Source organism: Vicia villosa, linkage group LG1 (assembly GCF_029867415.1).
Source record: "Vicia villosa cultivar HV-30 ecotype Madison, WI linkage group LG1, Vvil1.0, whole genome shotgun sequence".
NCBI lineage: Eukaryota > Viridiplantae > Streptophyta > Magnoliopsida > Fabales > Fabaceae > Vicia > Vicia villosa.
Window position 1 is genome coordinate 234,335,477 of NC_081180.1, and position 17,635 is coordinate 234,353,111.

Sequence of the window (17,635 nt, forward strand, 5' to 3'; positions counted from 1 at the left end):
TTTCTAAGAGAAGTTTTAAGAGGTTTTCGTTATTAGGGTTTTTAAGTTCTAGCTTTCTTGTGAGCCAAACAATCATCATGATGATTGTCTTGGTCTAGGTGTTTTTGTTTGAGTTGTAAGAGGTACTTGAAGCTTTTAAGCAAGAGTATCATTGTACTTGATTGAAGCTTTTAAGCAAGATCAAGTTGTGTCCTTGAAGTGTGTCTTCTATTCATATTCGTTGAGTGTTATTCATCACTGCTGTGATTGAGGGGGAGTGAGTGGAATCTCTGATCTAAGTAGTATTAGGTTGAAGTTGCATTGGGTAGATATTAAGTGAAAGGTGTAATCTTGAACTGTATTACTCTAAATTGATACTACTCATAGTGGACTTCCTCCCTGGCTTGGTAGCCCCCAGATGTAGGTGTGTTTGCACCGAACTGGGTTAACAACTCTCTTGTGTTGTTTGTTATTTGTTTGTTTCTTTCTTGTTCATTGGTTTAAAATTATTCAGATAGTAGTGTCGTGACATCCTATTCGACATCACGTATCTGACTCCAGAATTTCATTTATATTATATAATAATAACTTATAGTAATTAAGGAATAAGATTTTACTACTTTAAGTTATTTTATTGTTTACTATCACACTTAATTAGTAATAATATGGTTTCTATATTTGTTTGAAATTTATTTGATTTATCTGATAAAAAAATTGAATTGCAAAAAGTTCTTTTGACTAAATGTGTATTCTAAATAATATTGTTAGGAAATAAATTTAAATTTAATTTACAAAAATCAAATCAAATTAAAATATATATGTATGGTTCATGAAGATTTATTTATTGAAGAACAACATGATTGACTCAATTATATTAGAATAATTAAAATATATATGTTATTATATATCAGAAGTTTACAAATCACACTTAAGTGTTTGTTGGCAAAATCAGTTGAGTCATCTCGAATGTATTATGATGTGAAAATTAGCATTGAAGAACGTGAAGTTTCTTCAATCCAATAAGTTTTGTATTTTCCTAAAGGAAAATAAAATTTTATAAGTAGAGTTTTTATATAACATACGTAAGATGGTATTTGTGAATCAATACACCAGTCATGTAGATGATATAAATATTTTATGATATTAACTATTGCATCGACTAAAAGATCATGCATAAGTTTATTGTCTACTCACAACCAGAAGTTTGTGAAATTGTTTTCTCAACTAAAAGATCATGAATATGTTTATCAACTGAAAAACTAGTATTGAAGAACCAGAAGTTTCTGCATTCCAATAAATTTTGTGTGTTTCTAAAGAAAAATAAAAATCTGAGAAATTGAGTTACTAATGACATTAATTATTGCATCGATTAAAATATGATGCAAATGTTTGTTGTCTAATCACAACCAGCAGTTTGTGAAATTGTTTTCTCAAACTAATATCTCAATATCTGAATTTTTCCGAACTTTCTTATTAAGTATCACATATATTATTAAAATTAATATTGAACATCTTGTAGCATATGTTCATTAAAATTAATATTGAACATCTTGTAGCATATGCATGTGAAGAGTGAACTAGAAGTTCAAATAAACAATTAAAAATAAATTGTCATCTTGATCCTTGTATAAACGAATATGAACCAGAAGTTCAATATATTTCTCATTTGCAAAATTTATAAAACTTATTATCGGCTGCTAATATTCCTATTAAAGTAGGTTCTCTTGTTTGAAAATCTAATATTGCAAATGAGTTGTAGTTGCGCCTGAAGCGTGAAATTAAAGTCGGTTCCTATGTTAAAAGTCCTCTACCAAGAAAAGAAACTAAAGTTAAAGTTGACTCAAGTGAGGATATGAAAATTCTAAGAATACTTTGACATTATTTATTTTTCAGTTCCAGAAGAACTAATCAAGTACTTGAAATATGAAATAAAGAAATCTTGATAAATTATGTCATGAATAAAATGTGATGGAACCGAAATCAATATAACCTAAATTAAGTCAATATTGACAATATCTTTGTATACAATATAGCGCTACAAGTGATGAATGATAACGAGGATCATTAGTCAAAGTCTATTAAAGATTGTAGACAAAGTGAAAATTCTCCATTGTACTCAGGAAGTATGTAGGCACAAGATGTAACGTCTTGTCGAGCATAATTTTAAAATCAAACCCAAATTTTCTTTTGCACACAACTCTTTTAACACCGATTTACAAAAAGGTTATTATGGAGTACCACATATGTGATGGGTGCTAACACCTTCCCCTTACATAATCAACCCATGTACCTAAGATCTCTATTTTTTTATTAGTTTGTGTTTTAAAAAACTTATTTGGGTTTTACTTCGTTATTTTCCCATTTCCTTTGGAAACAATAAAGCGTGGTGGCGTATTTTACTAAAATATGAGTCAAGTCAATCCAATGACTTTGATCTCAATTTTCCCGCTACAACATGGTGTGAGGTAACCGGTTACATCATAAAAACTTGGAATTATTGGCTTTGTTTCAGTGATGTAATTGGCTACATCATTTGCGATAACCGGTTACATAGTTCAAAATTTGCGTAACAGAGACAAAGGAAGGTGATGTAACCAGCTAAATGAATTGAGGTAGCTGATTACCTTACTGAAGCTGACATTTTTCTAAACTTTGAAAATTAATAACTTTTGACCCGGGTGTCCATTTGATGTGCTGTTTGGACCGTTGGAAAGCTAAAAATATTCTCTTTAACATGATGATATTTTTATATTAGAAAATGATAATTATATGTGATTCGTATGCCTTGTGTATTAGTGTCGTACGAAATGCGATGAATTTTGTTGTGATTGAACGATGATATTGTACGAATGATGTTTGAATGAATTTCATAATATATTTCATAATGATGTTGCTGTTGTTGGCCTGGAATGGCATCATATTTAAAGCTTACGATATGTAATTGCATAGTTATGATTTGGAATGTTAGTGTTTCATGATACATTGTTGAGATCTTATGCTCTATTGTTGGTCTGGATTGGCAAATTGTAGAGGGCTTGTGCTCTGTTGGTACCACATGCATTGAGTTGGTGTCAGTCTCATAGCATGACATTGAAGAATTGATATGATGTTTTGTTGTATAATTGAAGTATGAATTGTGTGTCATGTAATGATGGACTATTGTTGATAATATGCATTGTATATTTATCGCATACTTATTAATATATAACCTATTAGAGCGCTGTGATATCTCACCCTTCTGTTAGAATGATTCTTTATACGACATCGTGTAGATAATCAGGAGTAGTCCGAGGCTGCGGAGTCTAGAAGAGGTTTCTCTTCTTATTTTATGAGTTAACATCAATGCTCTGATACGTAACACCAGGGGGTGAACGCTTGCTTGTTTTTGATATGTTAACGTTTTATTTTGTTGATTTGTTGGAGTATTAAGAACTCCCTTTTATTGAATAAAGTTGATTTATGGTTGATTGAGAACGTTTGAATAAAGATTATGTTTTCTTCCATTGCATTAATAAAGTTAAAGTTGAGAACTATGTTGAATGGTTTTTGGTTCATCCACTTGATGTGTTATGTATCTATCTATGCATAATTGAGCAGGTTTTGATAAAGTGGTGAAGTGTAGCATCCAAATTGTTGTGTTTTAATTTAAGAAATAAATTACTCTGATTTTTATTAAATTATCATTTGGGAATTAGGGTGTTACAACTTGATCAAACTTAGATCAAGGAAAGAGAAGTGCAAGGATCAACATCAAATATAGGGTTTGTATGGTGGAATTTCTTGACATATCTTGTAAACACTTTTTTTCATAGTAAGATTGATATCTCAATTCCAAATTGGAATTAAGGGCAGACATAGTCGTAGAGAGGACGATCGGTGAAATGCCTAGACAACTCCTCATGTCCTCTCTCTCTCTCGATATATCTCTTTATCTCTTGCGTTTAAATTTCCATTATCAAATTGTTAAACACATTGATTCGTAATGATATTCCGGTAATCGTTTTGAACATTGTTGATTTGTTGATTTCCTTACAATCAAATAGATTGTAAGAGGATTTTGATATCAACAAACTTAAAGGAAAAATATGAAAAAATCAATCGCACATCAAGTGTTCGATAATTTTATATTTTGAATTTTTGTGTTTAAATGGATTAGAAATTGGTTGCTAAGGGTTGTGCGCATATCTGAGGTTCCAATAACTGGTTCGGTGTAGAAGACTTTTGATCTAAACACGATACTTCTGCTTGCCATAGTTTAAATGTTTTCATAACCTTTAAAATTTGAATTTTTAAACTTGGGGATCTATTCACCCCTTTTCTAGATAAGTTGCCATCGTCTAACAATTACCCCTACAAATTATTTTAGATCATATTTCATACTTTGATTTTTTTCTCCGAATAATAAATAAGCCTAGAGTTTAAGGTTATTCTTATTCCAAACTAAGTTGTTTGAATCTAGTGTTGTTTTCCTGCATGCTCATGATATTATCAATGATAAACACAAACTACTGTATATAATTGAGGGAATACCATGAAATACGAAAAGCACAAAAGATTAATAGATGTTACAACAAACATAAAGAAACTTGGCAATATCATAGAATGGTTTAATTCATGTATGATGTATCTAAGGGAATTAGTGATGTTGAAAGGTTGGTTGCACGTATCGAAGAAAAAGTCGCGCATCGGAAAGATTCGGCAGAAATTGTGTAGGTTTGGTTTCTGATATTAAAATGACTATTATTATACCTTTTCGGAAAAGCAATCGACTCACGAGTCCAATTCATTGATTTGCAGTGACATATGGGCCTTTTAAACCATCAGAGTTTGTTTCAGGCCTGAATATAACATTTTAACATTTTCCATAATTTTCTGTTTTATTTTTGTTTTTGAATTAAAAGTCCATTAAGGGTTTTTTTTATGTATTTAAACACCTTTGGGTGTGGCCGTGAAGGCTATCTTTGATCATAATAAAACTCAGCAGTTTTTCTATCTGGTGGATTTCAGAGTTTTATCTGACAGGTTTTGCGCTTGAAAACCCGTGTTCTCATTATAGGATTAGCGCTTGCTATTCCATAGTGTTTCCAACTGCGTTAGGTGGCATTATAGCAAGTTTTCCCATGTTTCTATTCGTAGTTTGATCCACCATGGGAGATCAACCATTGACAAGAGTAGACCTTGAGGGATTTACTGTAGCTTTTACCACGACCCTAACTACTTTGACTGAATAAATGGCGACTTTAACAACTCAGGTGAACATCTCAAACAACAATGACAATCAGTAAAGATACAAGAGAAGGGAACCGATGATGGTTTCGCGGGTGGAAACATTGTGATGTTATTGCTGAAAAATCAACTTCTGAAAAAGAAGAAGAATTTGACGAGGAAGAGGTAGTAGATCATGGGAATCGACATAACTATGATTATCAAGTGAAGGTTGATACTTCATTATTCTATAGAATGATAGGAGGGAAGGAGTTTCTGAATTGGTAGATCAACGTTGACAAACTTTTCGCCGACATGAGCGTCCTTGAGAATAAGAATGTCGATGGTGATAAAGTTGAAGAGTACAACTGATGTTTGGTGGGAAAAGCTTGTTGTTTAGAGCCAGAGGCAAAGAATGAAACAATTGATCTTGGAGCGATTTTTACCGGAGGATTATGAGCAGATTCTTTATAAGATGTATATTAAGTGTGTTCAGGAAAAGAAAATTGTAATAGAATACACAAACTAAGTTCTTGCATTTCTCTGAGCCTAATGTGTAACGCCCGGAAAAATAAGTATATGCTTAATTTGGACGTTTGTGACGTTTATTGGAATTTTACCGTTTTTGGAGTCGTTTCAGTTGGTATTAGTTCGGGATGGCGGACTAATATTTAATTGAAGGTTTTCATATTTTTGATACTAGAAATATTATTAAGGTAATATTCCGCGTTTTGGGGGCGTTTGAACGATATTTGAGCATAGGGGCATTTTGGTCATTTCCGTGGGGTAGATATTTTCTTTATAAGAAAGAGATATTTGTGAGAAAGGAAAAAGGGTGGAAAGAAAAAGAAGAGAAAGAAAGGAAGAGAGAAAGAAGAAGAGCAAAGATGGAGAGAAAGTGAAGAAGGGGGTTTTGGAGAAGATGGAGAATCAAACCAAGGTAAGGGGTGAATCTAATTTATCTTGAATGTATGATTCTTATAGTTTTGTTTTGGTTTTGTTCTTGTTCTTGTTCATTTCTATGATAGGCCAACAATGGTGGATTGTGAGTTTAGGAGTTATAAACAAGATTTTGTGGTGTGTATGTGTAGTATGATGATAGATGTCTTCATTGATCATGTTTGTTTTCCATTTCCATGGCTTGATTAAGTTTGAAGAAAATGTTAGGTTTTGAGAAAGATTGATGAATCAACCATGAAAGTTGGATGTTATGTTGTTTATATGGTATGTATGTGTTGTATTGGTGTTATAATGATGTTTTGAAGTGGTTTTGGTGGGTATAAGGGGCTTGAGACAGTTCTGTTCGTGCTGGGTTTTTTCTGGTTTTTCTCAGGTCCGTTAAGCGGCCTCAGGCCCGCTGAGCGGAGTTTTCGTTGGTCCGTTTCTGGAATTTCCGCTTAGCGGCCTAAGCGTCCCGCTGAGCGGCCAACAGCATATTTCATTTTTCCAAAACTTTGAAACTTCGTAACCCTTGGACCGTAACTCCGATTTTGTCGCCGTTCGAAGCGTTGGAAAGCTAACGCAATGAACTATACTATGATCTAATAAAATGATTCATAGGATGTAGTCTCCTATTATTTTTATTAGGATCAAGTGGTGAACTGTGTAGTAAGTTCAATTATCCAAACTTTGAAACCTTGTAACTTTTGATCCGTAACTCCGTTTTATACGCCGTTCGAAGCGTTAGGAAGCTAGTTGGATGTTCTATATGATGGTATAGGCTTGGTTAGCTTGTGATTAATTGGTTTTAATTATTGTTGATGAAAACACATAATTATTTATATGCGCGATATGATTGGTAAATAATCATAGTGCTTGGTTGCAATTGTTGTTGATGTGTGGATTAACATGGAATCATGTTCGTATGTGTTATGTATTAATGAATGTTCATTCTTGATATGTGACGATGTTTGGTTGTTTGTTGTTAACATAATGTGTGGCCTTATGGCAAGTAATTGTTGTTATGAGAATGATGTATTATCATTGTTGAATTGTTGTTATTACAACTTGTTGATGATGTATTGATGAAGTTGTGGGCCGATGGCCAATATTAATTTTATGTGATGCAATTATGAGATCATTTATGCCGACGTGGACAGTATGTTTTGACGCTGAATGTGTGTTGTGTGCTTAATAATGCCTGTGTGGTAATTATGGTGTCATGTAATTGATAACGATGTTATTAATTGGTGATGTATCCTTTTGGATAGAATATAAACGGTGTAACGTGAGTATGTGACCGTGTTATATTGTTGATGATGTTGTTGTCGTGTAATAGAGTCGTATATTTGCATCATAACATTTCAATATGTTAATAGCGGAATTCTATTAACAGGTGGCCTGCGGGCATTGGTTACCAGTAGGAGCTTAATGCTCGGTAACGGTATATTAGCCTGAGTGGCAAGAGGTCATTAGTGGGAGCTACATGCTCGATGACAACAGCCTGCGGGCTTCCTGAGTGGAATAAAGTCCCAGCATAATGCTCGGCAAAGGGTCATCAGTGGGAGCTACATGCTCGATGACGACAGCCTGGGGGCTTCCTGAGTGGAATAAAGTCCCAGCATAATGCTCGGCAGGTGTATTTGTCATAATGACAAGGAGGAGTTTACTCCGGATTTGGTACCACATGCATATGCATAGTCGAGTCTCATTCATCATTGTTTGTCTTTATAATTTATGTTATCATTCATGTGTTGCATTACTTATATATCGATTGTAGCTAAATGAGTAGATTATGTTGTTGTATGATTCTTGATGATACTTGTTGGCATTACTATATTTATCATGCTTCTTCATTATAAATTATATTCTCACCCTTCTGCTGATTTGATACTTGAGTGGCATCCTGCAGATTAGCCGCTTTGGGAGTCTTTTGGAAGAGGTAGTTCTCCAGTTGGTCTTGTCAGTCGCTCTGATACGTAACACCGGGGAGTCGGGAGTCTGTTGTTATTTATTTGTATATGACTCTTTTAAACATGTATATGTGATAACGTGCCGTTGTGTATTGTAAACACTTTATTTTGGAAAACTCCTCTTTGAGAGTGAGAGCTATACGTATATATATATATATATATATGTTCATATCTTCCGTGTGTTATGTATCATTTTATTGGCAGGTGTTGTATGCTTTTGGCATCGCTGATGTCCGTTTGTTTTCTAGGTGTTTGTTTGGTTACTTAGTATAACATCCTAATTGTGTTGTATGAAATTTTAATACTCTGATATTTTCTTGCCTAAATGCTTTGGGTAGAATTGGGGTGTTACATTAGTGGTATCAGAGCAGGTCGGTCTGTCCGGCCAGTGTTGTCTAATGTTGTTTAATTCCTCAGTATGTGATAAGTGTGTGGAGCACTGTCAGTACTTATTGTGCCTCTAGTCAATTGTATGCAGGAATGGTTTGAAGCTAAGTGGGGGAGAAGATATGCTTCTCGGATATGTTTCAGTTGCAAGATGTTAGTATGCTACCGAGGGCAGCAGTACTAGTGTTGTTGGAATTTGTTGTTTTCTGAAGTGAAGGTGACTTGGACTTAAGACTTTGGTTGTTAATCAAGTTGGAGTGTCTCAGAGTAGATTTTGGTTATTTCTAAAGAATGGAATTTAGAGAGTTGTGATGCTCTAACGCTACTGATGGACTATGAAGTTGTTGTTTGAGTAGCCTTGTGTGAAGTGACGTTGTTGGAAACGTTTTGGAACTCGAGTAAGAATTAGGAGTATGAAGAGATAAGTAGGATCTCAGGAATTTTGTTTTGAGATGTTGTTAGAAGTGTTTTGGTACGTAGCTACCGGACGTCGGTGTTAGCTGGTTCAGATGATCTTGAGAGATTTGTGAATTATGGAATCATAGTGCTTCTGTGCTATGAGCAAAAGTTGGAAAAGAATATTATTAATGTTGGTACTGATAGTTTATACTCTATTATGATTGTCGGATACCTATTGACAAATTGAGGACTTGATCACCCTTAATCTCTTGTTGATAGTAGACGGGATCGTATTGGACGTGATAGGCTTATATGGCTAGTTTGATAATATTGGAAGTGAATGAGTCGGTGCAAGGTGGTACGAAGTTGTTTATGTTGTCGACGACTTTGGATGTTCTTGAGAAAGAGCGATGGTGGGAATTGCGGATAGTCGCGCATTTGTATAAGTGTTTCTTGAAGGTTTAATTGATTCATCGTCGAAAAGAGGAATTCTGTCTTGGAGTTTTGTTTTGATGAAATTAGTTCCTAGAACTATTGTTGTGTCGAGGGTTTCGTATCGGATGCCAACTTCTGAGTTGAAAGAGTTGAGGAGTCAACTTAAGGATTTTCTTGAGAAGAGGTTTGTTCGTTCGAGCATGTTGCCGTAGGGTGCACGTGTTTTGTTGGTTAAGAAGGAAGGTTCTATGAGGCTTTGTGTCAATTTTAGACAATGGAGAAAAGTGACAATTAAGGAAAAGTATCCACTTTCGAGGATTCATATTTTGATGGATCAAGTTGGTTTGAGCTTGTTTGTTTTGCAAGTTTGATTTGAAGTATGGGTATCATCAGTGTGAAGATGATCATGCTAAGTATTTGAGAATTATTTTGTCCGTGTTGGGAAGAAGAAGTTGTTTGCTAAGTTTCCTCATGTGAGTTTTTGGTTGAGTGGAGTGAGTGTTCAAGGGTTTAAGTGGAGGTTGACTATCATTCCTATTTTGATTTTGCCGGATCTGTTAGAACTGTTTGTGGTGTTTTGGGATGTTTCTTTGTTGGGTTTGCAAGAAGTTCTAATGCAGAAAGGGGTAAATGGTGGTTTATGCTTTTACGTAAGTTAAGATTTTTGGAAGGATTTATCTGTCACAAGATTTAGAGTTGGCAGTTGTTATTTCTGTTTGGGAAATTTGAAGGCACTAATTATTCAGATCAAGATTTGTGTGTGTAAGTGACTACAAGAGTTTGAAGTATTCGTTTGATCAGAACGAGTTGAATATGAGAAACCATTGCATACGTCTATGTCGATGATTCGAGTATTGTGATATTTGAAACAGTTGTGGGATTTGAGTTGGGTTTGTAAAGAGACTTCTTCAGGCGTTGAGCTTTATATGTGAAAGCTTACTTATGGTATTCTTGATGAGATTAGAAAAGGTCAGAAATCGGATTTGAATTGGTTGATAAGATGACATTTATTAGTCAAAGATAAATATGGTGATCTTCGGATTGATAAGAACAATGTCATGGGATGTCATGATCAAGTTTGTATTCCTAATGTTTGAAGAAGGATATGAAGGGATTTGTTTATTTGTGTTTGACTAGTCAGAAGTCGTCTAGTTTGATGTAACTGTCATCCATTCCTGAGTGGAAGCGGAATAACATTTCTATGGATTTTGTTTCTGGTTTGCCGAGGACTTCGAGTAATTGTGAGGTGATTTGGGTTATTGTGGATATATTGACGAAATCTGCTCACGTTGTTTCGATAAGAATGGATTAACCGATGGAAGTACTGGCGAGTGGTATGTTGATAAAATTGTTTGTTGGTTTGTTTGTTTGCATGGTGTTTCGAAAAGTATTGTTCGGATTGAGATCCGAGGTTTATTTCTGAAATTTTGAGAAGGTTCGCAAAGTACTTTGGGTATGAAGTTGCGTTTGAGTTTGGCGTATCATCCTCAAACGGATGGTCAGACTGAGAGGGCGATTTGGTCACTTAAGGATCTATGAGGGCTTGTGTTGTGAAACAAGGATGTGTTTGGATTAGCTTTTTGCCTTTGATTGGATAATACAAAGACTTTTGTCTGGTGTGCGAGCTGACACAGTAGATTAAGAGGTTGAGTATGTTAAGAGAGAACATGAGTTCTGGTGAATACTAGAAAGGGCTGGAAGTTGGATATGAAATTGGTAAATTTGTTTGTTGTGGGAAATCAGAGTGCACATCGGAAGCGTGAAATGACGCGGCTCGTATGTGTGTGTGTGAATTGTTAGAGTTTAAATTGTGGACAGTGGATGTGGTAGGAATTATAAGACCACCAGATGTTTTGGTTACATGTTTGACTGCTATGTCTTAACATGGTTGTTTGGATGTTGTGCGACCGGGTTGTTGTCTGTGTCTTGGTTATTTCTTGTGTTTTGGTGTTAGTCTATGAGTGCATTGTATGGGCATTGCATCTCGTTGTCGTTGTTGTGTTTTGGTTGTTTTTCTTTTAGCTTGAGTTATTCGTTGTTTGTGCTGATTGTGTCGTTGCTTCCGTGGCTTGATAGTTGGTTAGTCGGATGCGAGAGCGTATCTAGGTTTGTTTGCGTTTGGGATATTTCCGAGGACGAAAATGTTCTAAGTGGGGGAGAGTTGTAACGCCCGGAAAAATAAGTATATGCTTAATTTGGACGTTTGTGACGTTTATTGGAATTTTACCGTTTTTGGAGTCGTTTCAGTTGGTATTAGTTCGGGATGGCGGACTAATATTTAATTGAAGGTTTTCATATTTTTGATACTAGAAATATTATTAAGGTAATATTCCGCGTTTTGGGGGCGTTTGAACGATATTTGAGCATAGGGGCATTTTGGTCATTTCCGTGGGGTAGATATTTTCTTTATAAGAAAGAGATATTTGTGAGAAAGGAAAAAGGGTGGAAAGAAAAAGAAGAGAAAGAAAGGAAGAGAGAAAGAAGAAGAGCAAAGATGGAGAGAAAGTGAAGAAGGGGGTTTTGGAGAAGATGGAGAATCAAACCAAGGTAAGGGGTGAATCTAATTTATCTTGAATGTATGATTCTTATAGTTTTGTTTTGGTTTTGTTCTTGTTCTTGTTCATTTCTATGATAGGCCAACAATGGTGGATTGTGAGTTTAGGAGTTATAAACAAGATTTTGTGGTGTGTATGTGTAGTATGATGATAGATGTCTTCATTGATCATGTTTGTTTTCCATTTCCATGGCTTGATTAAGTTTGAAGAAAATGTTAGGTTTTGAGAAAGATTGATGAATCAACCATGAAAGTTGGATGTTATGTTGTTTATATGGTATGTATGTGTTGTATTGGTGTTATAATGATGTTTTGGAGTGGTTTTGGTGGGTATAAGGGGCTTGAGACAGTTCTGTTCGTGCTGGGTTTTTTCTGGTTTTTCTCAGGTCCGCTAAGCAGCCTCAGGCCCGCTGAGCGGTGTAACACCCCGTTAATTCTAGTGTATTAATTTAATTATTTTATTAATTAAATTACTAGAATTAATAATCTGTGGGAATTATTTGGAAAATAATAAAAATATGGTGTTGGGCTGAGTGTGATAGTTAGTAGAAAGGGGGTGTTAACTAAGCAAGCCCATTAAGAATGTTTTATTTTATTTTTCATAAAATAAAGGAAATTGGGAAAAAGAGAGGCAGAAGCAGTAGAAGCAGATTTTGGAACTGAAGAACACGTGAAAGTGAGAAGAGCCAAAGGGGGAGAAGAACTTCGAAGATCCGACTCTAAGGTAAGGGGGGATTCTTCGGGTTAGTAATCCTTATGCGATTATAGGTAGTAGGATTGATTAGGATTATTGTTTAGTTCATTCGTACGTGTCGGGTTGGGGATTTGTTAGGTTTTGATAATCTTGTATGAATTGACATAATCCTGTTGATACTTGTGATATATGATGTTAATACATGTCAATAACCTATTTGAAATGTGTAATTGATGCATTGTGATGTGTATTTCGTGGTATGTGTGCATTTCATTTCCTATTATTCGAATTGGTGTAATTGGAATGAGTTGGGAATGGTTGGGATGCTGTTTTCTGCAAAATTTGGGGTTGCAGGTACGCAGTAACCGGTTACTGGGAGCAGGGTAACCGATTACTGCAGTGTAAAAAGGGAAATATTGCTGGCTGGGAGTCGGTAATCGGTTACTGAAAGCAGGGTAACCGATTACCCATACAAAAAACAGGGAGATGTATTTTCTGGAAGTCAGTAATCGGTTACTGAAAGCAGGGTAACCGATTACCCATACAAAAACCAGGGGGATGTGTTTCGTGAGTCAGGGTAACCGGTTACTGGCCTTTGGGTAACCGATTACCACTGAAGGTTTTTGAAAAATGCAGAATTTTGTAAAATGCATAACTTTTGATCCGTTGGTCCGTTTTGTGTGCCGTTTTGAGCATTGTGAAGCTGAATTAAAGGCCTATATGATGAATAGGTGGTATGGATGTGAAGTCCAAGTTGTTTATTTGTGATTATATTATTTCTTGGTTGATGACTTTCATGTATGCGTGTGATATGTTTGTATGAATGCTAAGAATATATATACATGCTTATTGGTGATGATTTGGTGATGATAATGAGACGATGTGTTACATCGGATTGGTGATGTTGTAAGCATGTTATATGTTGCATTCATTGGCATACATTTTTGGTGATGGATCCCGGTGATGAAAGTGGATCAAAATGGTGGGCATAATTCCCATTGTGTGGAATTTGTGCTGGTTAAAACTGTATCTTGGTGATGAAAAAGATCGGTTGGATGGGTTTATCCCATGGATGGTACCACATGCATTAGTGTCAGTTCATTCATTGCATTATATTATGATATGACTGAACGATTGTGTGGAGTGATATAATATGCTTATGTACTGATGTTTGGTTGTTATAACAAATTCCGATTCTATGTATGATGAGTGGATGATAATTGCTATGATATTCCATTGCTTATGATTGTATAATGGTTATTAATTCGAATGAAACTCACCCTTACTTTGATGATTTCAGATTAAGGATGTAGCGGCGTGTGATTGGGTGAAGATAGCTTATAAGCTAGCCCGTAGTTCGTGTCGAGTCATGCTCTGATTGTAACACTGGGATCGATTAGTCTTAGCGTTACTTGAGATACTATGTTGTTATTTTGTTTATGGATTATGTATTGATGAGCTGTTTGGATATGCTCCTAACGTTGTTTGAAATAAGTTTCCGCTGTGATGAACACATGTTGAAGTTTGGTTAATTTTAATAAAAGCATGACAATCGACTTTGATGTTTTATTTATTTAATAATTGTAACATCCTTGATGTGTTATTACTCTGATTATATTATTTTACCGTGGGGTTTTAGAAGGGTGTTATAATAGTGGTATCAGAGCATAGTCGGTCGTTTGAGTCAGAGTCTTAGTGTCAGTGTTCCCTTGTATGCGACTAGTGTAAGGTAAACACTGTCGATACTTCTATTCTGATGAGATTGTTTTGTGATTTAGCAGAACAATGGCTGGAAGAGGTGGAAGGAATGATGATGCTATCGCAGAGGCTCTAGGCATGATTGCTGGTGTATTGGGAGGGAATGCTAATGGAGCTGCGATTGGTGCTGACAGGCAGTTGAACAGCTTTCAGAGGAACAACCCTCCACTGTTCAAAGGCACTCATGACCCTGATGGTGCTCAGAAATGGTTGAAAGAGATCGAGAGGATCTTCCGAGTGATCGATTGTGCAGAAAATCTGAAGGTGAGGTACGGTACTCACATGCTATCAGAAGAAGCTGATGACTGGTGGGTTACTACTAAGACTGAATTGGATTCAGATGGGATTGCGATTACTTGGGCCATATTCAAGAGAGAATTTCTGAGGAAGTACTATCCTGAAGATGTTCGGGGAAAGAAGGAGATTGAGTTCTTGGAACTGAAACAGGGTAGTATGACAGTGCCTGAATATGCTTCCAAATTTGTGGAATTGGCTAAGCACTACACACCCTACACCAACGATGCAGCTGGAGAATTCTCTAAGTGTATCAAGTTTGAGAATGGTCTTCGTGATGAGATCAAACAGGGCATCAGGTATCAAAGGATTCGCCGATTTGCTGATTTGGTGGACTGTAGCAGAATATTTGAAGAAGACAGTCTTAAGCTGAGATCATCTCACTCTCGCGAGTTAGTTGATAAAAAGGGTAAGAAGCCTATGGACAGAGGTACACCATATGGTAGGGGAAACCCAAGAGCTGGTAATTGGAAAAGGCCTAGTGGGGGAGATTCTGGTGCTCCCTTTAGGTGCTTCAACTGTGGTGAACCAGGACATAAGAGGAATGAGTGCAAGAAAGAAGAGAAGAAGTGCTTTAAGTGTGGCAGAGTAGGCCATGTTGCTCCTGACTGTAAGATGAGAACTGTGACTTGTTATAACTGTGGAGAAGAAGGTCATATCAGTACACAGTGCACCAAGCCGAAGAAGAACCAGTCTGGGGGAAAAGTCTTTGCTTTGTCTGGATCAGAAACTACTCCGGAGGATAGACTGATTAAAGGTACGTGTTTCATACATAACACACCTTTAATTGCGATTATTGATACTGGTGCGACTCACTCGTTTATTTCATTGGATTGTGCTAAGAGGCTGAATTTAGAGATATCAAAGATTGATGGAAGTATGGTTATTGACACTCCTGCGTCGGGTTCAGTGACCACTTCATCTGCATGTTTGAACTGTCCTATTGATATATTTGGTAGGAAGTTTGGAATGGACTTAGTGTGCCTTCCACTTGAACAACTTGACATTATTCTGGGGATGAACTGGTTGCAATTTAACCGAGTTCATATCAATTGTTTTACGAAGACGGTCATCTTTCCTGAAGAGATGAGTATCGAAGAGTTGGCAATGACTGCAAGACAAGTGGGTGAAGCAATTCAAGAAGGGGCAGCCGTGTTTATGCTTTTTGCGTCGATGGAAGTGAAAGGAAGAGTAGCAAGTAAGGAATTACCAGTGGTCCGAGAATTTCCTGAAGTTTTTCCAGAAGATGTCAGAGAACTACCACCTGAAAGGGAAGTAGAGTTTGCTATTGAGTTAGTTCCTGGAACCAGTCCTATATCGATGGCACCTTATAGAATGTCGGCATCTGAATTGACCGAGTTGAAGAGTCAATTAGAAGAATTGTTGGAGAAGGAGTTCATCCGTCCAAGTGTGTCACCGTGGGGTGCACCGGTGTTATTGGTAAAGAAGAAGGAAGGATCTATGAGGTTGTGTGTAGACTACAGACAACTGAATAAAGTTACTATCAAGAATCGGTATCCATTGCCGAGGATTGATGATCTGATGGATCAGTTAGTCGGGGCTAGTATATTCAGCAAAATTGATTTGAGGTCTGGGTATCATCAGATTCGTGTGAAGGCGGACGATATTCAGAAGACTGCATTCAGAACGAGGTATGGTCGTTATGAGTACACTGTGATGCCGTTCGGGGTTACTAACGCACCTGGTGTTTTCATGGAATACATGAATAGGATTTTTCACCCTTATCTTGATAAGTTCGTTGTGGTGTTCATTGACGACATTCTGATATATTCCAAAAATGAAGACGAGCATGCAGAGCATCTCAGAATTGTGCTGGGAGTGTTGAAAGGGAAGAAGCTTTATGCCAAACTGTCGAAATGTGATTTCTGGTTAAGTGAAGTGAGTTTTCTGGGTCATGTAATTTCTAAGAGCGGTATTGCCGTAGATCCAGCAAAGGTAGAAGCTGTGTCTCAGTGGGAAGCTCCGAAGTCCGTGACTGAAATTCGTAGCTTTCTGGGTCTTGCAGGTTACTATCGGAAGTTTATAGAAGGATTTTCAAAGTTAGCTCTACCGTTGACGAAGTTGACTAGAAAGGGCCAAGCATTCGTTTGGGACTCGGAATGTGAAGAAGGATTCCAAGAATTAAAGAAGAGGCTGACTAGTGCTCCTATTTTAATTTTGCCGAATCCGGCAGAATCTTTTGTTGTGTATTGTGATGCTTCATTGATGGGACTTGGAGGTGTGCTAATGCAGAACCAACAAGTAGTCGCTTATGCGTCGAGACAACTTAAAGTGCATGAGAAGAATTACCCGACTCATGACTTAGAGTTAGCAGCAGTGGTGTTTGTGTTGAAATTATGGAGACATTATCTTTATGGTTCACGGTTCGAGGTGTTTAGTGATCATAAGAGTCTGAAGTACCTATTTGATCAGAAAGAGCTTAATATGAGACAGAGGAGGTGGTTAGAGTTCCTTAAAGATTATGACTTCGAGCTGAATTACCATCCGGGTAAGGCGAATGTTGTTGCTGATGCTTTGAGTAGGAAGTCCTTGCACATGTCAATGTTGATGGTACGAGAACTAGATTTGATTGAACAATTCCGGGATTTAAGTTTGGTATGTGAAGGCACTTCGAATAGTATCAAGTTAGGTATGTTAAAGCTGACAAGTGGATTTCTTGATGAGATCAGAGAAAAGCAGAAAGATGATGTGGGACTAGTTGACAGATTGACCTTAATTAACCAAGGAAAAGGAGGTGAGTTCAGAATTGATGAGAATGGCATAATGAGATTTGGCGACCGTGTTTGTGTTCCTGATGTTACTGAACTGAAAAAGAGTATCTTGGAAGAAGGACATCGTAGTGGATTGAGTATTCACCCTGGTGCTACTAAGATGTACCATGATTTGAAGAAGTTATTCTGGTGGCCTGGAATGAAAAAGGACATAGCTGAATTTGTCTATTCTTGTTTGACTTGTCAGAAGTCAAAGATCGAACATCAAAAGCCGTATGGAACTATG

General features: G+C 36.6%; 1 protein-coding gene and 1 long non-coding RNA gene across 2 annotated transcripts in view; one reads left to right on the forward strand and one right to left on the reverse strand.

Annotated features, from left to right (window-relative positions):
- Nucleotides 1-17,635, reverse strand: part of LOC131644975 (stem-specific protein TSJT1-like) — a 77,788-nt gene that overhangs the window by 52,897 nt on the left and 7,256 nt on the right. The gene's annotated exons all lie outside the window — the stretch shown is intronic.
- On the forward strand, nucleotides 12,517-14,134 carry LOC131644978 (uncharacterized). The gene is made up of 2 exons (XR_009296807.1): nucleotides 12,517-12,595; nucleotides 13,866-14,134. It is a non-coding gene; the product is annotated as an uncharacterized LOC131644978 (long non-coding RNA).